This window comes from Oryx dammah, unplaced genomic scaffold (assembly GCF_014754425.2).
Source record: "Oryx dammah isolate SB20612 unplaced genomic scaffold, SCBI_Odam_1.1 HiC_scaffold_3, whole genome shotgun sequence".
NCBI lineage: Eukaryota > Metazoa > Chordata > Mammalia > Artiodactyla > Bovidae > Oryx > Oryx dammah.
Window position 1 is genome coordinate 22,325,014 of NW_024070187.1, and position 10,869 is coordinate 22,335,882.

The 10,869-nt window shown below is 38.4% G+C and overlaps 1 protein-coding gene across 1 annotated transcript in view; it reads right to left on the bottom strand.

Moving 5' to 3' along the window:
* The window catches only part of LOC120861876 (B-cell scaffold protein with ankyrin repeats-like), a 56,881-nt gene that overhangs the window by 35,585 nt on the left and 10,427 nt on the right, over nucleotides 1–10,869 (bottom strand). The window lies entirely within an intron of this gene.

Consider the following 10,869-nt stretch of genomic DNA (forward strand, 5'->3'; position numbering starts at 1 on the left):
CACTTTTTAAATTTTAATAACATGCAGACACTCTGGGTTTTTTCACCAATATTGTTAAGACAGGAACTGAGACTGTCTCAGACAAAAAATAGCTGTAATATGGAATCATTAAAATGGATAAACATCTGCATCCAAAGATAAAGTCAGAAAACAAATTTGTCCAATAAAATGCACATTTGTTGATAAGCTTTAAGAACTCTGATAAATTGTGAGGCTCTGATAGAGTACTGGTAAATAGAATTACTTTTTCCAGCTTTTGGCATTAATTTGTTAAAAAATCACCTTATATTTTGTTGAAATACATTTTGCTGACAATAAATATTCAGACTTTGTGAAATATAGGAAACGTTAAACAAGTAAACAGTCTCAGTTTCTAGACTGAGAAGTTACAGCAGTGTATTTAATGTTGATATTTAAGCAGCTATTGTAGCTATAACATTGTGAAATGGGGTGTAGGATTGGAGTGGGGGATAGGATGCTCTGAGGAGGATGATGTGAGCGTGCTGATCACAGAACTCTTTAAGAGAAGGACAGGCACTAAATCACGCTCCATAGTATTGTTGTTTAGTTGCAAAGTTGTGTTGGACTGTCTGCGACCCCATGGACTGTAGCCTGCTAGGCTCCTCTGTCCACGGGATTTTCCAGGCAAGACTACTGGAACAGGTAGCTGTTCCCTTCTCCAGGAGATCTTCCCGATTCAGGGATCGAATGAATCCACATCTATGTTGGCAGGCGGATTCTTTACCACTGAGCCACTGCGAAGACCCTCTGTCTGTCTAATCTCCCTTAAAATTCCCTCCTAACTCATCTCTGGCTCCATCCACTACAACTGCTTCCCTCCTTCCACCTACAGACAAACCTCATTTCCTTACAAGAGCTCAATTAGCAGTTAACATATTTCTGAACACACCATTTCCCATTGCTATGAAAGTTAGGAGGTGTTTTTGAATATGAGTTTATCTTGGGAAGATACTTATATTAACTTGTTTCCTGAAGGAAGAGCCAACCCACCCAAAGGAGGACCAGTACAAACATGCATACCAAGGACACATGCTCTATTAGCCTTAGGAAAAGATATAAATTCCAGAATTTGTTAATCTTTCTTTTTACAGTAAACGTTAGCTGAAACATTTAAATTGTGTCTGCCAACAAAATCTTGGTCCTAGAAAGCTTTATGCATTTTAAGCATATGCATAACGTTTATAGGAGACAACTAGAAAATCCATGTTATAGGGAGAACCAAACATTGACTATGGATCACTCAGGTTTAGATATGAAAGTATTATTTTTGTACAACAGGATTTGTGGTAAGATGAAAGTCTGTTCTAAACATACAGTAACTGAAAAAAATCTAAATACCAGAATGGTAATCAACTTGGGACAGTGGAAGGAGTATAGCTTTATCTTAATATTAACAACATGCGTGACATGGGAAAATGACTTTTTCCCTCGGGCCTTTATTTCCTTTGCCAGTGAAGTTAAGGCTAAGATGAGATGATCTCTGGGGTCTTACTCAGTTCTGACATGCTAAAATGCTACCAATTCTTTTTTCCCAAGCCTATCAGGCCAAACAATTCCTGGATAAATTCTTAAGCGCACACGAATTTAAATAAAATGCATGGTTTTGAGGAAGCAGTTCTTTTTAGTGGAGGTTTAGATGAACAGAAACAATAGAAAGTTAAGTCACAGATTAATGTTAGTTTTTTGTAATATATGGAGGTGGTCCTGTCCCCATGTGTTTGAAATCTTGGAGAATATTATTCTTGACAGTATTTTATTGCGTCAACGTTCAAATGATGCTGTCAAGGCAATTATGACATAACGTCAATTTTGATGATTCTCTGACTGAGTGAAACCTTATTTTTCTCTTCCTACCTAAAATTGGAATTTAAGGAGAAAGAATAATGAATGCATTATTAGTACCTTTCACTACCTTTAAACATTAAAAAAGTCCATAAAGGAAGAAAAACAATTTTTGAGGCTCAAAATAATCTCAAACAATGCAAATGCCCCAAATACCAACCTATTTATTTTAAATGTTGGTAGAATGACTTCTGTAAAATTTTCTCTAGAATAGAGAAATAGAATACTGAATGGGAAAAATTTGCATAGTATTAAATATTCAAAATGTTAAGCAAAGCAGAACTATCAGAAGAGCAGAGGAGGAGGAGAAGGTGAAATATAACGAATTCACTTGCACTATTTGTCTTTCCAGGTTGCTTCTGCAAGAACATTCTTCATGTCAACCTCATTAGTGGCCTATTTCAAGCAAACAGATTCTTCCAGGGCTGCCCTTCTTTGAAAATCTGATAAAGCTTATTTGGAATTATTTTATAAGTGGCTAAGGTAATGGAAAGTCTGTGCAATAGCCAAGTGCATTCATAAGGAAATGAATTATAAACCACAAAGCCCTTGATGTTCCATGCCCATTAGAAGTGTGAAATGAAATGTTTGGAGCTGTATACCTATCACTGTTGATAGTCCCTGAAACCAGGGATTTGATATGAAATATACAGATCGGTATTGTGCTTCAGGTCCTTAGTACAGAAGCATTTATTAATCACTCAGCCAACTTTCATTAGATTGGTAACCATGTAGCTAAGTGCTGTGCTAGGTCCTAAGGATGTGAAGGTAAACAAGACACGGTCAGTTTTCATTCTGTCCTCCATTTTTGGTGTCTTATTTTAAGCAAGAGTCAAACGTGTCATTAGTGCCTACTGATGAGAGGACAGAGATGAGAAACAGGCAGCAAGGACAGGGGCCATAATGCAACCTCCACAGCCTTACTCTGCCTGCCTTGTTCCCCAGTCTGTACCCCGAGCCTGCTAATGACAAAAAGGCAGAGTGAGGTAAAGACAAGCCATGTAACCAGCTCCTGTCTAGCCAGCAAAGGCAGGAAACAGAACGTTCTAACCCTGTAAGTGGTCAGACTAACGGATCAAATTGAAGCTCAGGGAAGAGACGCAGCCTCTTTGCAAACGGATCAAGATAGACTGAGCACTCCTGTCAGCTTAAAAGCACCATTTCATTCTGTTAGCAATAGTTGTGGGTTGCCAATTTCAACAAATTTATCAAACGCAGGTCACCACATTTGAATAGGTGTGTGAGGGATGGCATGGTCACAAACAGAAATAGTCACATCAGCCACGTGATATGAAGGTCTTTCATCTGAAAGCAGTTTACTGACTGGCAGATATAGAGCCAGGAGTTGCGGGATTTTGGGGGGAGAGGAGGATGGTGAGGCTCTACCAATGGTCGGCCAGCACACGTGAAGTCACAGAGGTGGTTACGGCATACTTGGGAGATTGGTGGTGATGGGAAGTTGCAAAGTACATATCTGCATGAAGAAAAATAGTACAGAAATTCTAATTCAATGGAAATATCAATGAATGCTTTGGCTTCTTAAGGAGGAAACATTAATTTTCTTTCCAGTTTGTAATGGAAACTTTTAAGTCTGATAGATGTGTTCCCATAAAAATCTTCTCCCAAACCAGGAAATCTCACTATAAATTACATTTTCTACTTCTAAGGAACTTAATTTTTATTTAGGTAGAATACAAACTGCTTTGATTTGCATATTTATCCTTTTTGATGCAAATAAGAATGTTTCTGTTCTGGAAATGTTTCTTATTAAGGGAGTTGGGACATTCAGAGAATGTCAGCAGTTGGTTTATGGAATTCTGTGTCATTAGAGCTTGAGTCCATTATAATGAGTGTTTAGTGAAGTCTCCACTCCACTACTGGGCAAGCAGGTCTGTCTTCCTCTTGAACCAAGCAGGCAACATTTACTGAATACCTACTGCTTACAGAGCACTGAACTGGGGGCTAATTTCTTCCCATAGGATTTCATGTGGGCTCACTATTTGACTTTACTTTTTGAACATCTGTATTCAATCAAAAAGGATATTAGTATAGACATTAGTGATGTCCCTAGTATTTTTCTTTTGTTTCAAAGGGAAGTGGTTTGGGGACTTCCCTGGTGGTCCAGTGGTTAGGGACATTGATTTTTTATCCCTGGTTGAGGAACTAAGATCCCACAAGTTTCAAGGCCAAAAGAAAAACTGAAAAGCAAAGAGAAGTGGTTTGGGTTGTTAGGAAGTCACCGCCATCCACTAGAAGCTGTGATGAATTTACCTTTTGGTTCTCTGGCTTCTTTTTTTTTTTTTTTTTTGCTTTATATCAGGAAATATTGCTGTCCTAATGGGGTCACAAAGAGTCGGACACGACTGAGTGGCTGAACTGAACTGAACTGAATAAGTAACTAGTAAGACCAGGTCACTCTCACTCTGAATAAACATTAAATATTAGTTCTGCCAATAAGGTTCAAACTACAAAAATGCAGATTGAAAATTTTAAAAGGACAGGGCTATTTGAGATTTTCTTGTTTCTTATGGTGGATCTGTATTGCTATAAACTTCCCTCTTAGAACTGCATTTGCTGCGTCCCATAGATTTTGGAAAGTTGTGTTTTTATTTTCATTGCATTTTATTTTCTGACTTCTTCATTAACACGTTGTTTTTTTTAGTAGCATGTTGCTTAGTCTCCATATGTTTGTGTTTTTCCCATTTCTCCCCTGTAATTGATTTCTACTTTCATACCATTGTGGTTGGAAAAAATGCTCGATATAATTTCTATCCTCTTAAATTTGTTGAGACACATTTTGTGGCCTGGCATATATGCTAGTAACATCTATGTCTTAGCCATGACAATCAAAAATGTCTCTAAATATTGCCAAATGTCTCCAAATGTCTCCTGGAAGGCAAATCACCACCAGTTAAGAACTACTACTCTAGGTCAATCGGACTTCTTATTAAAATACAAGTTTAACAGAGATTCTAGTATAAAGAGACACAGATTTGATCCCTGTGTTGGGAAGATCCCCTGGGGGAGGGCATGGCAACCCACTCCAGTATTCTTGCCTGGAGAATCCCATGGACAGAGGAGCCTGTCAGGCTACAGTCCATAGGGGTGCAAAGAGTCGGACATGACTAAAGTGATTCTTCAGGCACACAAGAGTATTGTACTTTAAGGGGTAAAGACCAGAATTCTCAGTGTAAGCACAGCGTGAACAACTGTTCTTTTGCAGAGCTGCACCAGAACCCTATCCATATCTTACAAATAGATGATACATATGTCCTTCTATCCTGAGAACACCTGTGATATACTAAGTCCTGAAGATTAAGCTTTGGACAAAGTCACTGGGCCAGGGAATAGAATGCAAGGCACTTGATCTAAGGCTTACTTTAATAAATGTGCCCATATCTCTTCACTAACGAGGATAGATAATAATGCTAAAGCTGAAGCTCCAATATTTTGGCCACCTGATTCAAAGAACCAACTCACTAGAAAAGACTCTCATGCCAGGAAAAATTGAGGGCAGGAGGAGAAGAGGGTGGCAGAGGATGAGATGGTTGGATGGCATCACAGACTCAGTGGACATGAGTTTGAGCAAGCTCCAAGTTGATGAAGGACAGGGAAGCCTGGTGTGCCGCAGTCCATGGGGTTCAAACAGCCAGACATAACTTAGTGACTGAATAATAACAATGAGATAGAAGCCATTCCATTCTGTCACATTTACAATGATATGGATTAATTTTCCTGAGTGATTCTACAAGGCTTTTTTTTTTTTTTTCTTCTCTGCTTGCATTTCAATTGCATTGGACGTGATCAATTTCAAGTACAATTGAATTGCAAGTGGAAAATTTCTGAGCAACTGAGTTGTACTTGACATTTTAGGGTCCCAGTAGCTGAGTAGCTCTCAAAAAGGTCATATACAACTTTGTTGCACTGTAAAATGCCAAGGGCAACTCAGTAGCAATTGAGAATTGAAAGGGAAATTATATTCTACCCCAAATCAGCAACACAGACTCTGAAGAATATCTTGGTTTTATTAATTGTGTGAGGGGAAAATGGGAAATTGTTCATTGACGTTGAAAAATTTTCCACAATAGGCAGTCATCTCTTTGCATGATTTATGGATATAGTTTTATTACCAATCTAACTATACTATGAAAAGATCTCACTTTGTTTCCTTGATTAGTCTTAAATCAAGAATTCTGTCACTAAGGATCGTAAATCCTTGTCAATTCCTCTATATTCTTGAAGCTTAATGAATCTGATCCTTTTCAATGTTATAGGGCGCAAAAGATGGAAAGAATATGGTATTTAGAAGCAGGCAGACTTCAAAAATTTTTCATTAAGAAAAATGAGGTATTCTTTTTTGGTTGTTAACATAAAATTGGGTTTAGTATAATAAGAATAGAATTTTAAAAACCCAGGAACATATCTCTTGATAAAACGAACCATGGATTCAATATTGTATTAATAAGCTACATTTCTGTGGACAGGGGATAGTGGTGATGGTGGAAATAGGTTTTCTGTCTGATATGTTATGCTGCATGAAAGAAGTTAGAATGCTTAGTTGTAAATGAATATTCTAGAAGTTTGTCCCATTATGTATGGGCTCCTCTCTTCAAACAGGAGTACATACATACTTAGATTAAAATGGGAAATTTAGAACTTAGTAGATTGGTATATTCTTCTGATCATCCTCTGTAGTGCTAGTGACGTCTCCTGTTCTACCCACATTGATGTGGTTCTTGTCACTTTTGTCATTTATTTGTACTTGCTTGTGTGCTCCGTCAGTTAAGTTGTGTCCGACTTTTTGTGACCCCAGTCTGTCAGGCTCCTCTGTCCATGGGATTCTCCAGGGAAAATTACTAGAGTAGGTTTCCAAGTCCCCCCGCCCCAACCGGGGGATCTTCCTGATCCATGGATCGAACCCATGTCTCTTGCACATCTGCATTGGCAGGTGGCTTCTTTACCACTTGAGACACTTGGGAAGTCCAAACAATCCTTAAGGTACGTATTACTTCTGCTCCCAACTTACAAGGAGGAATTTGAATCTCAGATATATGAAGTTTTTTGCTTAGGTAATATCAGGTGAATCTGAATCCTACCTTCAGAGCAGTATTGGGAAAACCCAACTTTCCTTCTGTATGTTCCTCCATCTCACACCACTCTCGCCCTTCATTTCAGACACTTCTGGTCACCAAATGTATGGGCTTCCCCCCGCCACCAAGTCCTACAACACTGTATGAATATACCACAATTTCCATCATTCTAATTCAATTCTGAGACTATCTACCTGGACATTGTGTCAGATCAACAGATTAAGAGCTCAGTCCCACAAGCCTGCTTCCGTTCTACTGCAGGTGCCAGTCCCAAGGTTTCCTACGACTTCTGTCTGATGTGGTTTCAGATTGGAGATTCTTACAACCTCCCTTGGGTTCTATTAAAATGCTGGGGTAGCTCACAGAACTCAGGGAAACACTTATTTCCCAGCTTATTGAAGAATATGATAAAGGATACAGATGAACAGCCCGATAAAGATATATAGGGCAAAGTCTGGGAGTCTCTGGCACAAGAGAGTCTGTCTCCATAGCATCTGGAGGCATGTCACCCTTCCTATGTGTTTGTCAACCTGGAAGCTCCTGAAAACCCGTAATATCAGCACTTTATGGAGGCTTCCCCACACAGTCACGACTGATCCTTCGTCCACTTTCAGTCCTTCTCCCTTCTTAGAGAGTGAAAATTTCAAGCTTCTAATCACTTGGATGGGGCTTCCCCAGTGGCTCAGAATCTGCCTGCAGTGCAGGAGATGCAGGGGATGTGAGTTCAATTCCTGGGCAAAGAGTCAGACATGACTAAGCAACTAAACACACACACACACACATGCATATTCTATTATCCCACAAAAGCCAACATGATTTTCCTGTATCTCTCTGGTTTATTTGCCTAGTCACTTTGTTATTACTTTCTTGAGTTTTTGAAACAGTAATTTGGGCATCTGCATTCTTCTTCCATCCCCCACTCCACACCCTTCTCTTTTGGCTACTTTAACATACCCCGGATGTGCCAACATTCTGCTACTGCTTCTGTGCTTTGGCAAGAACTAGAGCAAACTAATATTCTTCAAATTGAATGGATGGCCTTCTGGGAAATGGTGGATATTCTATTTAATAGAGTTGCCTGAGCTAGGAAAGAAAAAAGGAAGCCGTGATGAAAGACACTTATCCCATGTAATGTGAAGAACATCAAAAAAGAACTGACTGATGAGGTAATGTTTTCCTAATGTGAGAACAATATGGTCAACAATCAACAGCATAAAAGGAAGAGGCCAGCAAGTATATCCCAGTAAAAGAGAAAAGGAAGAAATAATAGAAAGGGACTTTGATGACCTCATTTATAGTTCAGTTTTTGCTACTGCTTTGAAATATAGGGAAAATAATCATACTTGCTTGTATATACTTAAGTGCAAAACAAACCAAAATAAATCACATAACAGTGATCCCAGTCTGCATATAACACAAATGCTGTGAGAACAAATTTGATTGTGTAATTGAATAAAAGATTTCCTGTAAATATTGATAGGTGTTGGACTTGGGATGAGTAGGTGAGATAAACAGCCTTTACATTCCTTAGAAACTCAAGATTTTTAAGATTCTTTAAAGTTCCTGTGTGTCTGTATAAAAGACAAATTGTACCATGGTTACGTAGGGGATTTGAATTATTAATACACAGAAAGAATTTATCATCTGGTTCTTAATAAAACTTTATATAATAAAGCTATGAGTGAGAAGGAGAACCATCCCAAGGCTCTTATAGAACATGGAGCTTGGTTGGCAGTCTAAAGCAGGCATTGCTTCTAATCCATTCTTCAGTGAAATAAGGCAGTCCTCTATGATGAGCAGTTTGTTCTTAGAGAAAGTGAAGAGAAGGACCGTGGCACACAAGGCTCAGTGGGTGGAAGGAGTTTCAGACGCTGGACTGAACACAGGGAGAGCAAGTTCAATAGTGCGTGCTGAGTGGTGAGATTTCCCAGTCTTCTTCCCAGACTCTGATCTCAGAGCACTGGCAAGCAGGTATATAAATTAGGTTACAATTAGCTGGAATTTATTCTAGATATTGAAAAACAGGAGAATAGATCTACCAAAACTTACACTTTGGGATAACTCAGTGAAAAGGCTGGTTATGTTACTGCCCTACAGCGCAGTCCACAAGTGAGCAGGGAAAGCTTCCATCTAGGCTTTGGTGCCTCATTCTTCAACATGAAAGCATAGTAAGGAAGAGCCACCTAGCTGATGGAGGTATCAAGAGTTCCAGGCCAAAGCGACAAACAACAGGCAAAGATAATACAGATGATATAAGAACTAAAGAGAAATCAATATCACAGAAATTTATAAATTAGAATCAAAGCAAAATGAGACAAAAGCCACGACCAAGAAATTAAACTTCATTGTCCCCACTACCAGTAAACAAAGAGAAATGAATGATACAGAAAAAATAGAACACAAGAATGAATTCATGGAAAACAAGAATATGACAGTTGACAGAAGGGTGAGAAGATAAAGAGCCAAAAGTAGAGAAACACAACATGGTCTTTGTGGTCCTGAGAAGTCCCTAAAGATTGAGATGCAGAAGGATGATGTACCTGTTCAGAAATTTCTAGAATATAACCAAATTCTTTCATTAAATTATATGTCTATCTTCTCTCTTAAAAAAAAATGTATTGGGAGTTAACAACTTTGTCAAAGAGCTAGTACATTGTCCCTCAGGTTCTACAGGAAATTAGTTCCGTGACCTCCTTCCTCCATACCAAAATCTGCAGATGCTCAAGTCTCTTTTGGGCTTCCCTAGTGGCTCAGATGGTAAAGTCTTCCTACAATGCAGAAGACTGGGGTTTGATCCCTGGCTTGGGAGGGTCCCCTGGAGAAGGGAATGGCTACCCTCTCTAGTATCCTTGCTTGGAGAATTCCATGGAGAGAGGAGCCTGTTGCAACAGTCCGTGGGGTTGCAAAGAGTTGGACACGACTGAGAGACTAACACTTTCACTTTTCAAGTCTCTTTTATAAAGTGCTACAGTATTTGTCTATAACCTATGTACATTCTCTTGTCTACTGCAAATCACCTCTAGATTACTTATAATACCGAATACAATGTAAATGCTATATAATTAGCTGAAAATACAATATAAATGCTATGTAAGCAGTTGCCCTGGAGGGAAACTTAAACTTTGCTTTGTGGTACTTTCTGGAATTTTCTCTTATTGAATATTTTTGAGGTGCAGTTGGTTGAATCCTTAGATGTGGAATCTGCTGATATGAAGGCCTGTATGTAATATCCTAGAGCCACTATGTTAGACAATGTGAAAAATTCTAATTACAACTTATCCCTTGCCTTAATAATCTAATAATTGTTCCAGCTGACATTTTATTTTAGCTGAAATCTTTATTAATTTGTTATTGGTTTCTATTTTTTAAATAGTGTCTTAAACATTATCAGCACATCACTGTTAAGTAGGTGTAAACTATAGTGGAAAAACTTGCTCAATTTTCTTATACAAATCTCTCAATACATACTGTTTACACAATAGAATGGTTTCTCTTGCACATACTGATCACAGATGAATAACTGTGCTCTTTTTGAGCAAATCTGTGGTATATATTTAAATGTTCTTCTTGTGTACTTCGTTTAGATTATTTCAATGTATAATATATTGCCTCTCATCTTTAGTTGTCACCCAAACATTTTGATTAATCCAAAATATTTTATTCAAAAATCTCTAATAAAAGGTCAAATTGTACTATATATTTATTTGAATAGCTGTTGCTTAGAACACCTCAAGGATGGAAACAATGGTTTACTTCACATTTTCAGTCCCTAGGGTGGTATCTAATCCCAAAAGTGGGGTTAAGTACATGTGTCTGTGATACACTGATGAATAAAAGTCATGTCTTAGACACCAGTGACTCATGGAACACACCAAACCAGAGTGCACAAGAATGTTAGGAAATAGTAGCAAAGTCA